Source organism: Uranotaenia lowii, chromosome 2 (genome assembly GCF_029784155.1).
Source record: "Uranotaenia lowii strain MFRU-FL chromosome 2, ASM2978415v1, whole genome shotgun sequence".
NCBI lineage: Eukaryota > Metazoa > Arthropoda > Insecta > Diptera > Culicidae > Uranotaenia > Uranotaenia lowii.
The window spans coordinates 221,625,730-221,645,726 of NC_073692.1; the positions used below are offsets into that span (position 1 = coordinate 221,625,730).

At 37.3% G+C, this 19,997-nt stretch overlaps 1 long non-coding RNA gene across 1 annotated transcript; it reads right to left on the reverse strand.

The window, feature by feature from the left end:
• Window positions 1–3,800: 3,800 nt before the first annotated feature.
• LOC129749303 (uncharacterized) lies at window positions 3,801–4,760 on the reverse strand. The gene is made up of 3 exons (XR_008738007.1): window positions 4,648–4,760; window positions 4,199–4,595; window positions 3,801–4,131 (listed from the first exon to the last, which is right to left on the reverse strand). It is a non-coding gene; the product is annotated as an uncharacterized LOC129749303 (long non-coding RNA).
• Between the last annotated feature and the right edge of the window lie 15,237 nt (window positions 4,761–19,997).

Consider the following 19,997-nt stretch of genomic DNA (forward strand, 5'->3'; position numbering starts at 1 on the left):
TTGCGGCATAGGAGTCTTCGTAGAACAAAGGAGATTACGCTTATCACTAAGGCTCGAGAAGGAAACCAGCATCACATCTGCGGAGCTGATAGCTATCTACAAAGCAACGGAAATAGTTGAACAGCAGTGTCTAGAAAGACCCGTCATCTACACCGATTCGCAAGCATCGTGCACGATGCTTCTCAATGCACAAGAATCCTGTGAAGCAGAAAGTATATTAGCGAAAATTCTTCGAAGCTGCTCTCATCATGGAATAACTATCCAATGGATACCCAGTCACGTATCCATTGGCGGAAACGATACAGCAGACGCATTAGCAAAACACGGGCTACAGTCGGAGCAGATAATCGAGAACACGTACCTTCTATCAGACGGGTTCAACGCACTGAAGAAATCGCTAGCTGAAAACACAACAGATTGGTACAAACATTATTCGACAGAAAAAGGGAAAACTTTTTACTACATACAACCGGAATTTTCCACAGTACCATGGTTCGTAGGAAAGAGCCTAAAAGGAAGAGATGTTCGACTTCTGAACCGTTTGATGGCTGGTCATGACTTTTCCAAGTATTGGCTAGCCAAAATGAAAATAAAAGATGATGCTGACTGTGAGCTATGCAAGGAACCTGAAACAGCGAATCACATAATTCTCACCTGTCCACGCTTTGCCTCAACGAGATTACTATACGATTTCAACGGCAAGTACACGAATTTGAAGGAACTATTTAAAGAAAAAAACCTAACGCACTACGAAGAAGTAGCCAAATTCACTAGCGAAATCAAAACTGATTTATAATCAACTCGGAACCAAAAACAGGGCATATAGTCAAAGTCACTGGCCCTTATCCCGAGCTGCCCGTGAAGCAGCTCAAGTAGAAGAAGAAGAAGAAGAAGAAAGTTATGTCATTTGTGTTTCCTGTCGTGGGCTGAGTCGGTGGTGCAGTGCTAGTCGTGCTGAGTCAGTGGTGCTGGTCGGTGGTGCTGGGTCGGTGGTGCTATGCCATTCATGCTGAATCAATATTGCTATGCCAGGTATTCTGAGTCGGTGGTGCTGTGCTAGTCGTGCTGGTCGGTGGTGCTGGGTCTGTTGTGCTGTGCCAGTCATGCTGAGTCGGTGTTGCTGTGCCAGCAAATATGCTGGAATATAAAAAAAGCTAAAATTTACCGAATAACTGGGGTAATTTTTTCCACCCCTCTTTCGAGGTAAATTAAAAAAAAGGTACATTTCACCTTTTTTTCATTCAACCTAGCAAAAAAGGTAAATTTTACCTTTTTTCAATTCACCTAGGAAAAAGGTACATATTTAATGTTTGCTTAGTTCTATCAATGGAATAATATCAAATCATAAATAAAAAAATACTTAATTCATGCAAATACTGATTTTTATTAATTCATACTTCAAAATTATTTAATAATCGTGTTTAATAGTATAATAAGCTTTTTTTTGTCAGATCACTTGAAATGCGATTTATCGGCCACAATTGTCTCTCCAGCTTGGACTGCAGTTTCTTCATTTCGAGATTGTCCGAGTCAAATGCCATTGCCTCCTTTCTGTTGTTGTTACATAACATCTTCTTCTCTCCGAGCTGCTGTCACCATCCTTGACCATTGCCGTTTTATCATTCAAATTTTAAAATCGACCCGGTCCAACCATCGCAAATGTATGGCTCAAGTCAATTCTGTCACTTTTAAGTCTAGAAGTAGAAGAAAAGAAATGTTTAGAAGCAAGCTACGCTACGTGCTGACCGCGGGTCATGGGATAAATAAAAACTATTCCAGCTGCAGCTCAAATTTTGCTTGCTACGTAGGCAACTGAATTAAAAAAAACCGCACCACGAATGTACCTTTTCATTGAGCTCAATTCAGGTAAATTTCACCTTGCTAGATTATGAAAAGTGCACAGCTGAATAAAAAATGACAACAAACACAGCGCGTTAGTATTAGTGTCAGGCTGTTCATTCAGCAGCCTGATAGAAATCGATTGAAGTCAATTGGTAAAACAGCTGATCAGCTGTCAATCCATTTCAATTGATTTCGATTGAGTTTTGTTGAACACACCTAATAAATAGGTCTGACTAGTTGTCGGAAAAGCTTCTCGCCGACCCGTTCACCTAACAGAAGCTAATGAAGATGTGTCGACGAAAAAATACTTTGGTTCAAAAGAAAATTCATCTAAATCAATGAATTTTTACTTTGATTCTGAGTTAAAAAAAAAAATCTTTGAATTCAAATTTAATATTTTGATTTAAAAATTCAGAACATTGGTTTTATGAAAAAAAAATTCGGTTCAATATAAAATTTACTTGAATGAAGGAAATTGGATTTTGTTTCAATGTACACAAGGTTTTTGAATCAAAGATGTATTTTTTTTAGTTCAATGGTACTACTTTTCGCTGCGTGTATAAATAAAAAAGAATTTTAGTAATTTCATATCAAAATACTTTTATTCCATTTCATACCTACCACTTTATAATACACCTATCCGACAGAAGTTTGCCTGCGGGTGGATAACAACCGAGACTTCCGAGCAACAGTTTTTGGCTAGTGTGCAAGAACCACCATCTCGAGTCAAAGTAATAAACACTTATGCCGCGAAAAAACATTGCATCTGTTATGTTTCACATAGTTATTGATGTAATTTTAGATCAAACTTGTAATATCTCATTCAACAAATATAAATTTACACTATTTGTGATATAAATTTCATCGAGCGTTGAACTTTGCATTCCGGAATGTAAAATTAAACCAAAACAGTTTATTTCTATTCACTTTTTGAAAAAAGACTAAAATTACATCAAAAGGAGTTGAAAATTACATCTTTTTTTAATTACACTTGCAAAAAAATAGATCACTCGTATTTTAGATTCCGTATACTTTTAGAAATTTTTTGCTGTGTATAACGCAGCCATACACTGAAAAAAATCCAAGGGAATACATCAATTTCTCGTGAAATTCTATAGTCCTATTTGCCGTTAGTAGTATTCGTGTCGCAATTCAGGGCGTTTCACTAACACTTTTTCATTTTGGGAACATTAACCTCAAAAACGACCGTGTTCGTCGGCCGGCTGCTCGATTTTTGCACTGGAATTTTTGGAGGTTAATTGTCCCGTTCTCGTCCGTACACGCCAGTGAGACGCCAGTTAATGTGCGTGAGAAATGTCAAAAACAACTCTATATCAGGCCTGGGGGAGGAAGACTGAAATTTGCTGTATCGTGTTTTTACTGTTCGGCAAAAAGCCAGCAATTGTTGAAAAGATTTGTAATCGTTCAAATTTTAACTATAGATGATCACTTTCGTGTAGCGAGTCATGTAAGGCCGATGACATAGTGAGTGCGATGCGATGCGAATTGGCGGAAAATTTACGGACGCAGCCTATGCGAACTCGAGCGGCGGAACAAATTGACATCTCCTTCGCCGCGTTGAGTATGTCAGGTTTAAGCGATTCACATACATTTTCAACAAATGTGGTTCACCGCATTGAATCGCATTCACCGCATCGCATCGCATCGTATTCACTATGTCATCGGCCTTATTCAGGTTTAAGCGGTTTAAGCCAGGGGGATGACAATCCGGTTCTTCTTGCGAACAAGAATCTTTTTCTTTTCATCGGGAGAAACGTTTATGGTTTTTTCCTCTCAAAGCAGTACAGAGTTGAAAAAGTCAAAATTTCAACCAATGAGGAACCAAAATGATTGTTGTGTTAGTGTGCAATCATTCATAATTCTCTAGGATTTGACATCTAGTCCTGTTCCTTGCACTCTAAGCCGTTATAACCCAAAACCAAGTTGAAATGCCGCAAAATCGGATGAAACTGGCTCCCGACGAAAATGAGTTTGAGGGGGTTTTCCCAAACTTGAGAATGAACGTCATTCTCGCAACTTAATTTTGGGGCATGTCATTCGGCAGGGATTTTTCTTTTCAAGAACCTCTTTTTAAAAGGAAGTATACATTTTTAAAGAAGGAAATTTTTTTATTCATGATCAGTAAATTTATTTTTATTAAGAAAAAACTTGTTTCAATCTTGTGACATGCAGGCAGGAATATTTTTTTAAGAGAAAGCAACTTAATAAAACCGAACTTTTAGCCATCGGAAGGCACTATATTAGAATCCGGCCAGTCATGTCGAGGATCTAAAATGAAAAAGTAAGAAGGTTTAAAAAAGTATGCAATGACAAATATGAATAGTATTTAGCTCACCTTCGTAGTAACCGAAACTGCTGAATCCCAAAAATATCGGTTACGGGTTCGGGTGTTTTTTCATGCAACAGGATGGAGGAAATGATGGACTAAATTCTCACTGTAATTAACTATATTTATGACTATGGCTGGTGGAACGGTAGGATTCATGTCTGGAAAAAAAGCCTTTGCAGAAATCTTCCAGCGATTTATTCAGGAACTTCAGTCTATTTTGGATGGTCCCTTCATACAAATGTCTACCTAAATGTTTACTGATGTTCCCGATTACAGTAAGTGGACGTTTTAACTATTCTTCCTCCATCCGGACTTCCGGTCAGCTAGTTTCGTTCCATATTTAGGTTAGATTGTTCACTAGTTACAAATCCGCCTGAAGCGCAGATGCAACAGCTGGACACGTCTGGAAAATTCTGAGTTAGAATAAAGAAAGTATACAATTAAATCAAAATTACCTTCCATCAATCCAGACCATTTTTTCCAAAGTGACCGACTTGTTTGGGAACAAACGAGACTAACTGAAAACAAAGGGAAATTTTTTTGGGGCATTCAGTTCGGGCTTTGAACTTTGATTTTGGTTTATTAACAGCAGCCCAAAATTAAGAAAGCCAATCGAACTTTATTTTGATGCGCTGGCATTCTTATTTTTGGGTTGTTTTGATTCTGAGTGTGACAGCGAAATGTCAGGTTTGTTATGGGCCCACAAAATCGTGGGCCCCTAATTTTGATGGTTGTCAAAATCAATGACAAAGGATAGGGATGTCATCCCCCTGGTTTAAGCGATTCACATTCATGTTCATCAAATGTGGTTCACCGCATTGAATCGCATCGCATCGTATTCACTATGCCATCGGCTTAGTGGTCGGCGAGAAGCGACCGACCTTCAGGTAGATATTATTTTACTTTGTTCTAAAAATTTAAATAAATGTCGCTTAATAAAAATGAATAAACCAAGTTCTATTTATAAACTTGATCGTGGGAATGTTATATTGAAATTTAAGATTAATTCAGAATCCAACAATTTCCGGTTCAATACTGATGTTATGAAATCGCTTGGTACATCTTTGTACCTGAAAATGATCACATTTTCATATGTGATGAAAGAAATTAGAGAAACATGAACTATCAAAGAACGAAAGAACATAAGCCGTAAATATCATGAAAATTTCGAAAAAGATACAACGGCTCACCGACAGGACTTGAACCTGCAATCTCCGCTTCGGTACAACGGCGCGTTAGCCAATTCCACCACGGTGAACGTGATGGAACCGGCGAACACGAGCAATCGAGCTCTGCCGATCAACTGCTGGACCTTCTATCGAAACACCATGTATATCCCGCATGTGATCTTTCCCTCTATTGATCTCTCTTGTTTCTCTAACCCCACCCATCGACTCGGGATTTTAGCCGAACGAGCACATGGTCGATTGCTTCGGGTTTGCCGCAACTTACGGTCAGATGAAGAAGCAATCAGTGCCGCTCAAGGTTCCGAGCAGACCAGTTACACAGGGAGGTGTTGCTCTGTTGAAATCAATACTGATGTTATGAAATCGCTTGGTACATCTTTGTACCTGAAAATGATCACATTTTCATATGTGATGAAAGAAATTAGAGAAACATGAACTATCAAAGAACGAAAGAACATAAGCCGTAAATATCATGAAAATTTCGAAAAAGATACAACGGCTCACCGACAGGACTTGAACCTGCAATCTCCGCTTCGGTACAACGGCGCGTTAGCCAATTCCACCACGGTGAACGTGATGGAACCGGCGAACACGAGCAATCGAGCTCTGCCGATCAACTGCTGGACCTTCTATCGAAACACCATGTATATCCCGCATGTGATCTTTCCCTCTATTGATCTCTCTTGTTTCTCTAACCCCACCCATCGACTCGGGATTTTAGCCGAACGAGCACATGGTCGATTGCTTCGGGTTTGCCGCAACTTACGGTCAGATGAAGAAGCAATCAGTGCCGCTCAAGGTTCCGAGCAGACCAGTTACACAGGGAGGTGTTGCTCTGTTGAAATCAATACTGATGTTATGAAATCGCTTGGTACATCTTTGTACCTGAAAATGATCACATTTTCATATGTGATGAAAGAAATTAGAGAAACATGAACTATCAAAGAACGAAAGAACATAAGCCGTAAATATCATGAAAATTTCGAAAAAGATACAACGGCTCACCGACAGGACTTGAACCTGCAATCTCCGCTTCGGTACAGAGGGAAAGATCACATGCGGGATATACATGGTGTTTCGATAGAAGGTCCAGCAGTTGATCGGCAGAGCTCGATTGCTCGTGTTCGCCGGTTCCATCACGTTCACCGTGGTGGAATTGGCTAACGCGCCGTTGTACCGAAGCGGAGATTGCAGGTTCAAGTCCTGTCGGTGAGCCGTTGTATCTTTTTCGAAATTTTCATGATATTTACGGCTTATGTTCTTTCGTTCTTTGATAGTTCATGTTTCTCTAATTTCTTTCATCACATATGAAAATGTGATCATTTTCAGGTACAAAGATGTACCAAGCGATTTCATAACATCAGTATTGATTTCAACAGAGCAACACCTCCCTGTGTAACTGGTCTGCTCGGAACCTTGAGCGGCACTGATTGCTTCTTCATCTGACCGTAAGTTGCGGCAAACCCGAAGCAATCGACCATGTGCTCGTTCGGCTAAAATCCCGAGTCGATGGGTGGGGTTAGAGAAACAAGAGAGATCAATAGAGGGAAAGATCACATGCGGGATATACATGGTGTTTCGATAGAAGGTCCAGCAGTTGATCGGCAGAGCTCGATTGCTCGTGTTCGCCGGTTCCATCACGTTCACCGTGGTGGAATTGGCTAACGCGCCGTTGTACCGAAGCGGAGATTGCAGGTTCAAGTCCTGTCGGTGAGCCGTTGTATCTTTTTCGAAATTTTCATGATATTTACGGCTTATGTTCTTTCGTTCTTTGATAGTTCATGTTTCTCTAATTTCTTTCATCACATATGAAAATGTGATCATTTTCAGGTACAAAGATGTACCAAGCGATTTCATAACATCAGTATTGATTTCAACAGAGCAACACCTCCCTGTGTAACTGGTCTGCTCGGAACCTTGAGCGGCACTGATTGCTTCTTCATCTGACCGTAAGTTGCGGCAAACCCGAAGCAATCGACCATGTGCTCGTTCGGCTAAAATCCCGAGTCGATGGGTGGGGTTAGAGAAACAAGAGAGATCAATAGAGGGAAAGATCACATGCGGGATATACATGGTGTTTCGATAGAAGGTCCAGCAGTTGATCGGCAGAGCCGTGGTGGAATTGGCTAACGCGCCGTTGTACCGAAGCGGAGATTGCAGGTTCAAGTCCTGTCGGTGAGCCGTTGTATCTTTTTCGAAATTTTCATGATATTTACGGCTTATGTTCTTTCGTTCTTTGATAGTTCATGTTTCTCTAATTTCTTTCATCACATATGAAAATGTGATCAATTTCCGGTGGTTTTTTTTTTCAAATGCTGATTTTCAGCAATTGAGGTAGCTGGTTTCCAGCAAATGAGATCACGTGGTTCATCCTTCGCCTCCACACTCCGTTCTCCTGTACGCCGCCAAAGATGGTTCTTAACACTCTTCGCTCGCCGTCGGGAAAATATACGAATAAAATTTCGACACAGGTCCAATCTATTAACCATACCGTATTTTTTTCACCTGGAGGCAAACTAGAAACGGACGGAGTCGCCCTGAGAAGAAAGTCAGTTTTGCGAGAAGTTCACCAATACTCGCAACGCTGAAAGCAAAACAGTTGAAATAATGAACGGGAAAATGATTATTGCCACTATTTTGAACCTCTCAGCCAATCAAAATCGTACTATCTGCTGTCCAGTGCAATCCGGACACGAAAAAAGGCAATCCGGATGTGAAGAACCGAATGAAGAAATCCAGTAGGGAGAACAAAATGACAGTTGCATGTAAACATTGCGCTCGTTCTCACGCACACCTACATATGGAATAACTCGAAACCCGAAAGTCGTTTTTTTATTCTGACGGTTCCAGAGCCAAATTCGGAATCAACAAAAAAAAAAAAAAAAATACGCCATTAGTGTCCGAGAAAGCCGAAGTTAGAATTCCCGAATAGAATTGCACCGTGAAAAAACCATGAATTCCATATTCACTCACCATAAATTGCATGGTTTACACCATGATTATAATCGTCCACGATACCGTGAATACACATTGGAATTCATAGTTTACGACCATACATTTCATAGTTTCGGCAAAAATAACCATGAAAAAGGGGTATTGTTATGCAGCGTGACCATGAAAAAAATGGCGATTTCCCATACATTGAGAAGCCCAAAAATATGAAGTTCATTGTTGTAGCATCTTCCAATTTTTCATAGTAAAATTATGAAAACCCGATGATTTTCATTGTTAAACCGCTGTAATCAAAATTGCTTGGTGGGTTTTTCGTTCTCGTTTTTTTTCTGTCATCATTTTCTTAATTTGTTTAAATAAAAAAAACAAATGAATTTATTACCGTTTATTATTAATTCTCATAATTTTAACACTTTACTCACACATTTCATCATTCACTGGATTGGTCTGCGACAGGTTCCGGCATTCCGTCGTTATGAGGCGAATTCCGGCATTCCGTAGCTGCCCCCAGTATCCATTGGCTATCGCCTCCTGTGTCGGATGCAGTGTTTCGGTTGTATTTTGCTAGAATTGATAGTAAAATATTATAACGATGATTGTCTCTTGTTAAATTGGATATTTATTGACTCACCGTTTCGCCCATCTCCGAACACTTTGAATAATTTTTTTAAAAAATTCCTGGAAACCCCGATTGCCGACCTAAAATAATTGCAAACAGGAAAAAAACGTGCTGTTCTGCAGCTGTCAAAAAACCTCCCATACACGATAAACTTGGACATTTAAATTCTTGAATAAATTACGCTCGCTGGATGTTCTTTTTACCATTAAGTTCATGGTCACATTTAAATTCAATGGAAAAGTAATGTGATATCATAGTTCTGTTCTATTCGGGAAGCTATACGTTGGACATAAATAACTCTATATAAGGTGTGTTCAACAGAACTCAATCGAAATCAATTGAAATGGATTGACAGCTGATCAGCTGTTTTTCCAATTGACTTCGATCGATTTCTATCAGGCTGCTGAATGAACAGCCAGACACTAATACTAATGCGCTTAGTTGTTGTCATTTTCTAATTCAGCTGTGTACTTTTAATGACGAGGTAGCGAGCAAACGAATTGCATGGTCAACCTATATAGATTGACCAGATAAAGAAATGCAAATAAAAAAAAATAGGAGAAAATTTTAGAGGGTTCCCCAATGTCTAACGCCATAGAGATGGTACATCACTCCGACGGTCCTGCCCCAGGTCATAGCGGTACCGAACTTAAAGCCCTGACATCTCCCAGAAGTTGCGGGATCTGCCCACATAGGCGGGAATGCTGCGGGAGAGGCCCCTTAGAGTCCGGACAAGAAGAAAAAACGCGTAACTACGCTCTCCTCAAATGATGGTGCAGGAGGCTGCGTCGGAAGCAGCATAAAAGGAACAAAAGACGTAGCATTGGAGGAGCATTAAGTCAATTTGTGGAAGCACAGGTGATGGTTACGATAGGGCAGATAGGAAAGCATGAGAAATAATAATAAACAAAAAAGAATTTTAATTGAATGGTTTATTCAATTTGTGTGTATGTTTCTTTAACAGTTGAATTTCGCATAAAACTGTCGTTTTTTTTCACCACCCGGGCGGGGGCTCTGTATGTCTGATGACGATTAACACAGCACTTCTAGCACAGCACCGCTGACACGACATCGACCGCCATCACTTTCACTGGCACAGCACCACCGACTCAGAATACCTGCACAGCACCACCGACTCAGAATGGCTGACACAGCACCACCGACGAGCACCGCCGACCAGCACAACTGACACAGCACCGCCGACTCAGCACGACAAGCACAACACCACCGACTCAGCACACGACAGAGAACACCGCACCGAATGACACCACTGTCATTTCTTCTCATAATTTTGCCACAACAAACCAAATCAGCTGTTTTTGACAGTAAACAACTGCATGTGTGGTAGTGTGATAGAAATCGATAGAAACGAATCCTGCCTCTGAGCTTGATCGTTTTCGATTGGTTTCGATCGATTTCGATTGGCTTTATTGAACGTCAATTGGATTCGTTTCGATCACAACATTGGCTGAGTGCATGAACAATCATTTACCAATCGAAATCGATTGAAACCGATTTCAATTGCCTGTTGAACACGCTTATACTTACGCTTGCGTTTGTCTATTTTCGGCGAAAACTTGGACTTCTTGGACTTTTCGCACATCCGTCGGCCCCGAAATAAGAAAAAGTTAGGTAGGTTCTGCATTTTTGGCGCAGATAGAAAGGAGTGTAGGCCAAAATACTCAACTCGTATGAACCACCTAATGATTTGGTCATTTTTGCCACCTAGTCTACACTGAACCCAAATTCACTCTTAAAATACACATGATTTTTCACTTAAAAACAAGGATCCAGTGATTTTCTTCCATTCAAGTGCGACATATACATTTCACATGGCAGTCACTTAAATTTCAAGTGAATTCATCCACATTCACTTCAGTCGTCACTTGAATTTGAAGTGAGAAAAAATATTCACTTCCCCATCACTTGAATTTCAAGTGAATGTCAGGTTGTAATTGTGTTCATTTTCAGAGTTCAAAATGGCAAATTCTAAAGAGCAGCGTTTAAAGCTTATGCTGGATTTTGATTTTCCCAATTCTTTAATAGGCGATTTTGGCGGTAGTTTGTGTTAAACGTGATGTAAGAAAAAGTTATTTAAAGGTGTTATCATGTTTCAGCTTGTGGGTTGAGCGGGACAGATTTTCTGGTTTGCAGCAGGGAAGATTTAGAAGTCGCACTATCCGCATTAACCGATCTGCCTTGGGATTACGATGAAATTTTCCTTTCGCAATAAATTTATGACGAAAGCGTAATGTAAGTATTTGAAATCGTAGTGCTGTTCTATAAATGTTCTTTTATTTAAAAACGCGAGAGATAATTAACTAGAATCTTACTTTGAAACTCAGATAAATTTCACTCGAACGACATAGTGTAATTCACTTGACCGGTCACTTAAGTGAATTCACTTGACCTATCACTTAAAATTCAAATGAAATTACGTATGGCGAGAATTTACTACAGATGTCACTTATTTTTTAAGTGAAAATTATTTTGGGTGTAGGGTTACCATATCCTTCAACGCCAAAAAGAGTGCCACACTTAATCTTTTCTCCTGTGGTCGGAACGATTTTGTCCTGTATTTTCAACAGCTGAAATTACAGGACGATCTCGGGACAGAAAAACAGCTCAGGAAAATAACTGTCAAATTAGCCTGTAGGTTCGAAACAGGGTTCTCCTGTGATTAACGAGGATTTCAGATACTGTCCTGTGAGTTCGAAACGGTTGCCTCCCGAAATTTTAAGGGAATTCTGTAATAATCGTTTATAGTTCGGGATTTTTTTTCGAAAAAGAATGTATGATTGAAAAAAAGCGTTTAGTTTTCAAACAAATTTATTTTTTAATAATTGATACGTATTTAAAACTTCACTTCACACGATTTGGAAAATCAGCTGCCTTCATTTTTCACACTTTTTTAACAAAATCCACGCAGGAAATGTTTGTGATCGTTGGGGTGATTTTGTTTTTCAATTTGATTTCCATGATGCCCGGTTTGTTTGTTGAAACTCGACTGATGCAGATCCTGCAGCTTTGCCGTTTATTGACCAAAAAGTCCCGAATTCGCAACTTCCAGGTATTTGTATTGGAACCGTGACCGTTTTCCAAATAGGCCACCGCGCGTCCAGTAATCCTTCCACAAACAACACGTTCACCTCTGCTTAGCGTCACTTTCAGCTTCGCTTCGAGAACTGCGCTACATACCTACAAAGTAAATGTGACAGAATGCGACAATTCTCATCTGCTAGAAAAGGAAAGAAAGAATCGGCATGACAAGGAACGCGTGACAGCTGAAAAGCCGCAATGGTACAGGTGATTGCTCTCCCAACGTTCAGGACAATTGTTTGAGAACCTGTGCACTCGTACACATTCAATCCCATATTTCAGGAGAAACGAAGCTTCACGAGGTTCGGGTGAGTTTTCATTCGAATTTCGTGATATTTGAGCACTATTTCTGTGGTTCGGAGGATCATGGTCCCGAGCGGAATAAATGCAATCTTAGTGTGGCGTCGAAATAACATTTCCAAATGTTAAGGAGAAACGGGAGAAACCAGTAAATTGAAGGCCATTCAATTAGTGACAATTAGATGCTGGTTATGTGACTTACCTGGAAATAATGATCTTTCAAAAAATACTTACATTTTCTTGCAGATTTTCAGTGAAAAGTCAAATAGTGGTTGGATTATTCGAAGATATAGAGATCAGAACATCGCACACATGAGAAAATGTTGCATTTCAATAGCAGTTCGAATTGCTGTTGTGCTTTTTTTCGGGCGCTGATTGCATATTCAAAGGTGCTCATGGCCTGCACAGTTTATTTCGACGCCTGGGAGGAGCTTTCTTAAAAGCGGTTTTAAAACTTACAAAGTTGTTGTATTTTACTTAGAGAAAAGGAGGGGAGATAAGGGCATAACGAGCACCCAGGGCATAATAAGCACTCCTTTTTTCTACAAAAGTACGTACCGTCAACTGGGGCAACATGCAACAATTTTCAATTTCATTGGCTTCTAAAAACTTTATGTTCAGAGTTAATCATACCTTTTATGCATCAAAAGTTTCAAGGTTGATGGGACATCAAATTGGCGTAGTCAGAAAAATTATTGGTTTCTTCAGTTATTTTTAATTTTCTATAATAAGGCATCTGTTTTCTATACATTAGTGTAATTTTTATGTAGAAATCTCCTTCAGTTTTCGATAGAACGATTTTATTATAACTGTTGACTAAAATGCCGAACCTCAAATCTATGAAAGTAGTTCATCTATAAGAAAAACTTTATGAAATTTGTTTTGAGATCTTCAATTCTCTCCTCAGGTTACTTAGCAGGTTATTTTAGGATAGAGGCTTTTATACCACTTTTTTAACATTATGAAACCATCATAAAAGTTAAAATTCGTTTCACTTATTAAGTTCATTTAAATAGGAAACAAAAACCATCCATTTTTTTCGTTTTGAGCATCTCTACGTTTTATTTTTGAACCTTGAATGAATTTCTAAATTTTTCGAGTTGGTTAATTCTTAAAATTTTTGTATGCCTTATGTTCAAAGCGTACCATCTTCAAAATGCATTGATTCGATATGTTGTCTTGCCAACCATTTCGTGAAACGTAGGCGCATTTAACCCGCTAGGCGCATTTAGGAACACTTCCCCCTTAATGTAAATGTATCCTGGAATCGAAACGTTGTGAGAAAAAAAGATATCCCTAATGGAATAATTAAGTTTAATCACTTTAACATAAATGTTGTGAAGGTTTTTGTTATGCTAATTCTCAGAATTTCATTGAATATAACACATTTTCAAATTGGTTCATTTTTACAATATGTGCCACAGAGATACATATGACCTAAAAAATAAATCGAATTTATCAATACGAACATTAACTATGTTGAGAAAATCTCAAATTTTATAATGTTTAAAAAATCTGTGAAATTTATGCGAAATTTAAAAAAATTAAACGGGGTATTGCGGAAATTGCACCTATTTAGACTCCTGTGCAAATAATTTCCACGCAGAAATATTTTCGCACTGACGCACACATAGACAACCTGTGTCAGTTTTTCAAATCAGCCGTTGCTCGCTTCAGATTTTCGAATCACATTTCCAAACGGCATAATCGTTATTGTTTTGGCGAAAATTATTATGAAATGCGAACCAAGGAGTTTAATAACGAAAATTGACCGATCAACAAATGAAAAGAAACGAACAGAAAACAGAATGCATTCTGTACATTCGGGTACAAGAATGTAAGTGGAACAAATAAATCATGCATTTCGGGCGTTTTTCGAATTACTGAAAAATTAGCCAAAAAAATATGGATTCACTGACAATTTTTACTGACACACCAGTCGCAATTGTTTTTAATTCAATTTTATCCAAAGATGTAAAGAATATCGATATGTGTCATTGTCTATGTATAGGTCTGTGAGCAGATTTTACTGCGCGCAAATTATTTGCACGTGGGTCTAAATAGGTGCAATCAGCGCAGTTTGTTAAAGACGGCAACGGTGCATATGAAAGTAGATTTTTTGGTAGAAATAATTTGAAGTAACTGAACTCTGATGTTGGTCCTTTTTTCATATAGTCCCTTTTCAACTTTTAGCACATGATAGTTTATATAAAGAATGTGATGGTGTTAGTGAGTGCGGAATTGTTATCTGTCAAATCAGATTCTCTTAATAGTCTAAAAATTCATGCAATTGACAATATAAATTGAAAAAAAAAATGCTCAAAATTCTGTGATACTATTGTCAATGCAGTTGAAATCCGAAGTTTTCACGCTGGTGATTGGCAACCTTTGACAACCAGCGACGTTGAAAAATTCATCAACACCTATCAACACTTTGACAATCGGCAACCCTTTCTTTTGTTTGGTTCCGACACTTGAAAGATGTTTGATACATGCCTGGTCAACATGAAAAGTCGTCAGTGATGTCGCTGGTGCTGATGTTGAGCAAAACTCCGGTTTGGGAATTCAGCGACAATATACATTTTTCTGTGATTTTGGTACCCTTGATTTAATTTGTTAATAAAATTTTACGTTTTGTTCCAGCCAAGAGTACGTCAAAGATCGGGGGATTATGCCCCCAGCCCCCCAGCCCCAAAAAATCCGAGGATAAATCAGTTAGGGGAGAAGCGGGCTATATGCGCCCATTAAGTAGAATACTGATTTAATCAAATATTACATCGAATGTGTGTACAAAATCTATATACAAATGAGCAGACATCTGTTTTCTAAATATTGGAGTAATTTTTATGTAGAAATCTCCTTCAGTTTTTGAGAAATCGAATTTATTATATTAATTAACCGCCCGGCTAAATGCGCTTATTTATGTTTTAGGCAAAATTTTTGTGTTTTTGGAAATATTTCCGTATAATTTCATTGGAAATGCTAGAAACTGATAACTTTCATATGACAAAGCTGAAGTTTTATAAAAATACTAGCAGACCCGGTAAACTTCGTCTTACCATGTTCAACTTGGGGTCTCGCTTTCGTGAACATGTCCTAGTTTTTTTACATATCCTTCTTTTCCGTTTACTCGAATTGTCACGCTTAATTCTATCGGAATCAAACCTAAAAATTTTAACTCAATTCTACGGGTCTTTACATAGATTATCAAAACATTACCTTCAATCAATCTTACATGCATCTTACAGGAAAACTTTTAATCTACTTTTCTTTGATTCGGATGCTTTGAAAATTGCCGAATGGTGTCAGGTATCAGCTTCCCGTTGAAAATTGGAGTTTTTCAGCACTCAACGTGACCATCAAACTTGGCAAGCCTCATGCAGCATGCTTAAAAAAATCCACTCTTTGTAGCTTGTTCCATAAATAACTTTATGTTGATTATATCTATGTTTCATTTATTGAATACCATTAAGTTGATTCACTCCGCTTTGCTCGAGTTCACATTAAGGTTGAAATCGGAATCAAAAGTTTCTCATTAATTGGAATTTATTGCATATGAAACATTATGGAAAAAGAATTTTGAATATCGGGACCATTTAAGGAGTGTTTGCCCAATATTATGCCTAACGCAGTACTTTCATCTCCCGAGTTTCTTCGGAGAGAAGATTTTTTACTAACCATTTTCAAGCAGCTTTTTGTTCACTATTTTCACCCTTGGAAGCAGTGGTTATCAAATAATATCCATATTTTCATCAAAACCATGTCAAAAAAAATTCACCGTTTTATTATATATTTCAGCAAAAAAAAGCTTATTACATTCCTTTGGACATTTACTCAATTAATAAAAAAAACGATCGGTTTTGAAAGGAGGAAAAAATATGTAAAGATTTTTTTATATTCAACAGAATTAGGGGAGATGAGGGCATAACGAGCACCCGAGGCATAATGAGAACTACGCTTTTCTACGAAAGTGCGTATTTTCTTAAATAAATTTTCATGAGGATTTGTTTCGTACTTCCTATAGTATTGATTTTTCACAAAAAAAGGAATCTCCTTATCATCTTTACAGAGATATTTAAAAAAAACTAGCTTGGTTCTCAAGTTACGAAAATATTATAATTTTTGAGCACCACGAAATAAGCTCTTATGATCTTAAAATAACCTTGATCTATAATGTACGCACTGCAACATGATGTACACATTGTTTCTCAATTTTTACCATCAAAAATTTTTTGATTTTTCACTTTTATCAATTTTAAAACACGTTTTTACTTAAATTTGTTGACTAGGGGCATATAGAGCACCATATTATCGAGGCATAATGAGCATTTTCTGCCGTAGAATCTAGCAGCGAATTAAAATTGATTTATAGCGCCTCACCTTGACTAGTTTTCATCCGACAATTTAGCCTATTGGTAAGGTGTCGGAGAGGTAATCAAAAGACTAGAGTTAGATTTCTTTTCGAGGTGATTTTTTTCCATTCACAATTCATGATCGATTTTTTTATTGTTACATTATACGGCTAGTAGCATCATCCTCCGAACAAAGCACTTAATGTATGAGCGTGCGTGAATTATTTGTATTCTACAAACAGATCTAGATTATTTTGTTATTGCTTTGTTTGGTGAATTTACGACTCACCTGACTTTATCGAATTGAATTCGCTGCTAGATTCCCCGGCAAAAACGCACATCTTGCTCTGATTAATGGTGCTCATACTGCCTCAGGGGGGGGTTCTCATTATGCCTCCACAGTGGCTGGTTTTCAGCTTTTGGCAAAATTTTTTAAAATGCATTTTTTAACGTTTTCATCTAGTTTTTCACGTTTCAGCCCGTTAGGGAATAGGCTTTTCAAGTGTCTGAACACGAAACAATAAAGGCAGAAACACAATACAGCGTCGGTCGTCGCGTCACGTCAGCGGTCAACGCTGTCGATAAGTACTAAAACGCGGACGCGACGCACCCGAAGATTTTTGCATCACAATTCAGCGTCAAGAGACATCTAAGATGTCTCTTGACGCTGAATTGTGATGCAAAAATCTTCGGGTGCGTCGCGTCCGCGTTTTAGTACTTATCGACAGCGTTGACCGCTGACGTGACGCGACGACCGACGCTGTATTGTGTTTCTGCCTTAATGTAACCTCCATATTATAGCTATTTTCTATGGTTGAATAACCGTTTTCCTTAAGGTGGCCATTATGCCCCCATCTCCCCTACAGCAATTTTATTTGCATTTTTATCCTAATGGACATATCTGCCAATTTATACAATTGTTTTTTTAAGATTCTAACTGAAACCACAGAAAACAGACGTACAAGCTCGAACAAAAAACCGTCAAAAAAGTGTGTAAAATTTCAAAACCAAAACCAAAAAAATACGTTAGAAACTGACTGCAAACAGTGCCATCTATTGCGCCATTCAAGAGTTACAAATCAACTTTAAAGTGCCCAGTTTTCGAAAAGGCGTAATCGTAGCCAAAAAACAAAAACTAGTTCTAAAAGGGTGTTGGGATTTTTACACAAGTTTCGTGGGCTAGCTTGTACGTCTGTTCTCTGTGCTGAAACATTGAGGTTTTTGAAAATTAAATAGATCGAAAAGAGCTAATCTGTTAAGGCTACAATGATTCCATGAGTTCATTCGTTTTTTCTGAAAGTTTTCATGTACATATACCTCGAAACCTTTAAAAACATGTAAGTGTCTTTCGGCAGTTCATCACAGTTCAACTTTCATATTGTTTGAAAAAGAAATATCTAAGTAAAGGTACATTTGTCCCATTTACTGATGCAAGTGAAAACACATTGTTCTTTTTCAGATGCGTCAGTGTAAAGACTTTAAAATAAATTTAATACTTTTTCCTTTTTTGACTGTTTTATTAACTTTCATTGATATATCTGCAGTTTTTCCTCAGAATAAAATAATGCTTGGTACTTCAATTTCATTGAACACTGTTTTACCATAAGACCTTCATTTACAAAGAAATTTAATAATTTTGAATATCCGCTTCAGATTTAACATTCGGCATACCCTTTCTGATCATTTTGGAGAAATAATTCTTAAAAGGTATATGTTTCATGACTAAAAGGCGCGTTGCCACTTGTTTCACCGTGTGAAATGACAGGAGTTAATATCATTTTCGACACTTTAAGGTCATAATAAAAACTTATCAAAAAAAAAATCTGCTTGTGCTATCAAAAAAATAATGCTTCTGGAATATCAATCCCAGAAAAACTTTTCAACAAAAAAGTGGTCTCTTCTATGCAGCCAAAATATGTTAAACATAAACACACTTTCATGTTAAGTACGTACTTGAATTCTGTGTAAACAAACAGTGAACCTGTAAACAGTTTTTCGGTGAATGATTTAAAAAAAATGTAGAGTTTATTTAGTCAGATTGTTTAATTGGGCTCAACGATTTATAGATGAAGAAATAATGTGAACATGTATACATGAATAATTTATTAATTTTTTGTAAATGTTGAACGTTTGCACTTGCTCTAGTGTATCTTTTAACAGAAATTTCTTTCATTTTTATTGATCACTTTCACTTATGCTTGCAAAAAATCAAAAAATTCTTTGCATTAGGCCTACATCAATCCTATATGATCCTTTTTAAAGGACAGGCTCTTGTTCAGTTCATGTGTCTGTTCATCTCCAATGGATTTTGTTGTTGTTCTGTAAATTTAAAGGCACCCGAAACATTTCCAGTTAAGCACATTTGTACATGTTCGAAAATTCCAGTAAATTTTTTTTAATTATTATATACAATGGCTACCGCTATAAACAATTTTTATGATAACATTGAAGATTTCAATAATAATAATAATAATAATAATAATAATAATAATAAAAATAGTAATAATAATAATAATAATAGTAATAATAATAATAATAATAATAATAATAATAATAATAACAATAATAATAATAATAGTAATAATAATAATAATAATAATAATACTAATAATAATACTAATAATAATAATAATGATAATAATTATAACATTAATAACAATAATGATGATAATAATAATTATAATAATAGTAGAAGAAAAAATAATAAAACCCTAAATATTTTACAATGGAACATATGTAGTATGAACAGTTTAGAAAAATTTGATCATCTCTTACAAACTCTTGAACAGTTGATGGTGTCAGTTGATATAATAGTAATAAGTGAAACATGGCTTACTGATGATAATTGCCTCATTTACAATATACCGGGTTATTCATCTATATTTTCTTGTAGAGATCAACCGTATGGTGGTTTAGCAATGTTCATCAATAGAAATTTAAATTTTAAACCAAAGGTAAATGTTACTTGTGACGGATTTCACAGAATAAGTATAGAAATTGCTATTTGCGGTCAATTCGTCGACGTTCATGGTATCTATAGACCACCGGCTTTTTCATTCAGCTCTCTATGTGAACAAATTGAATCCCTTCTCTCTTCCGTACCTGATAAACATTCTAGTCTAATTGTTGGTGATTTAAATGTCCCAGTAAATCTTGTTTATACTAATACTGTCTGTAGATACAAAACATTGCTGGAGTCCTTTAGCTTTGCATGTACCAATATTTATCCAACGAGGCCGAAAAGTCAAAATATACTGGACCATGTAATCTGCAAACTAAAAGATATAGAACGCATA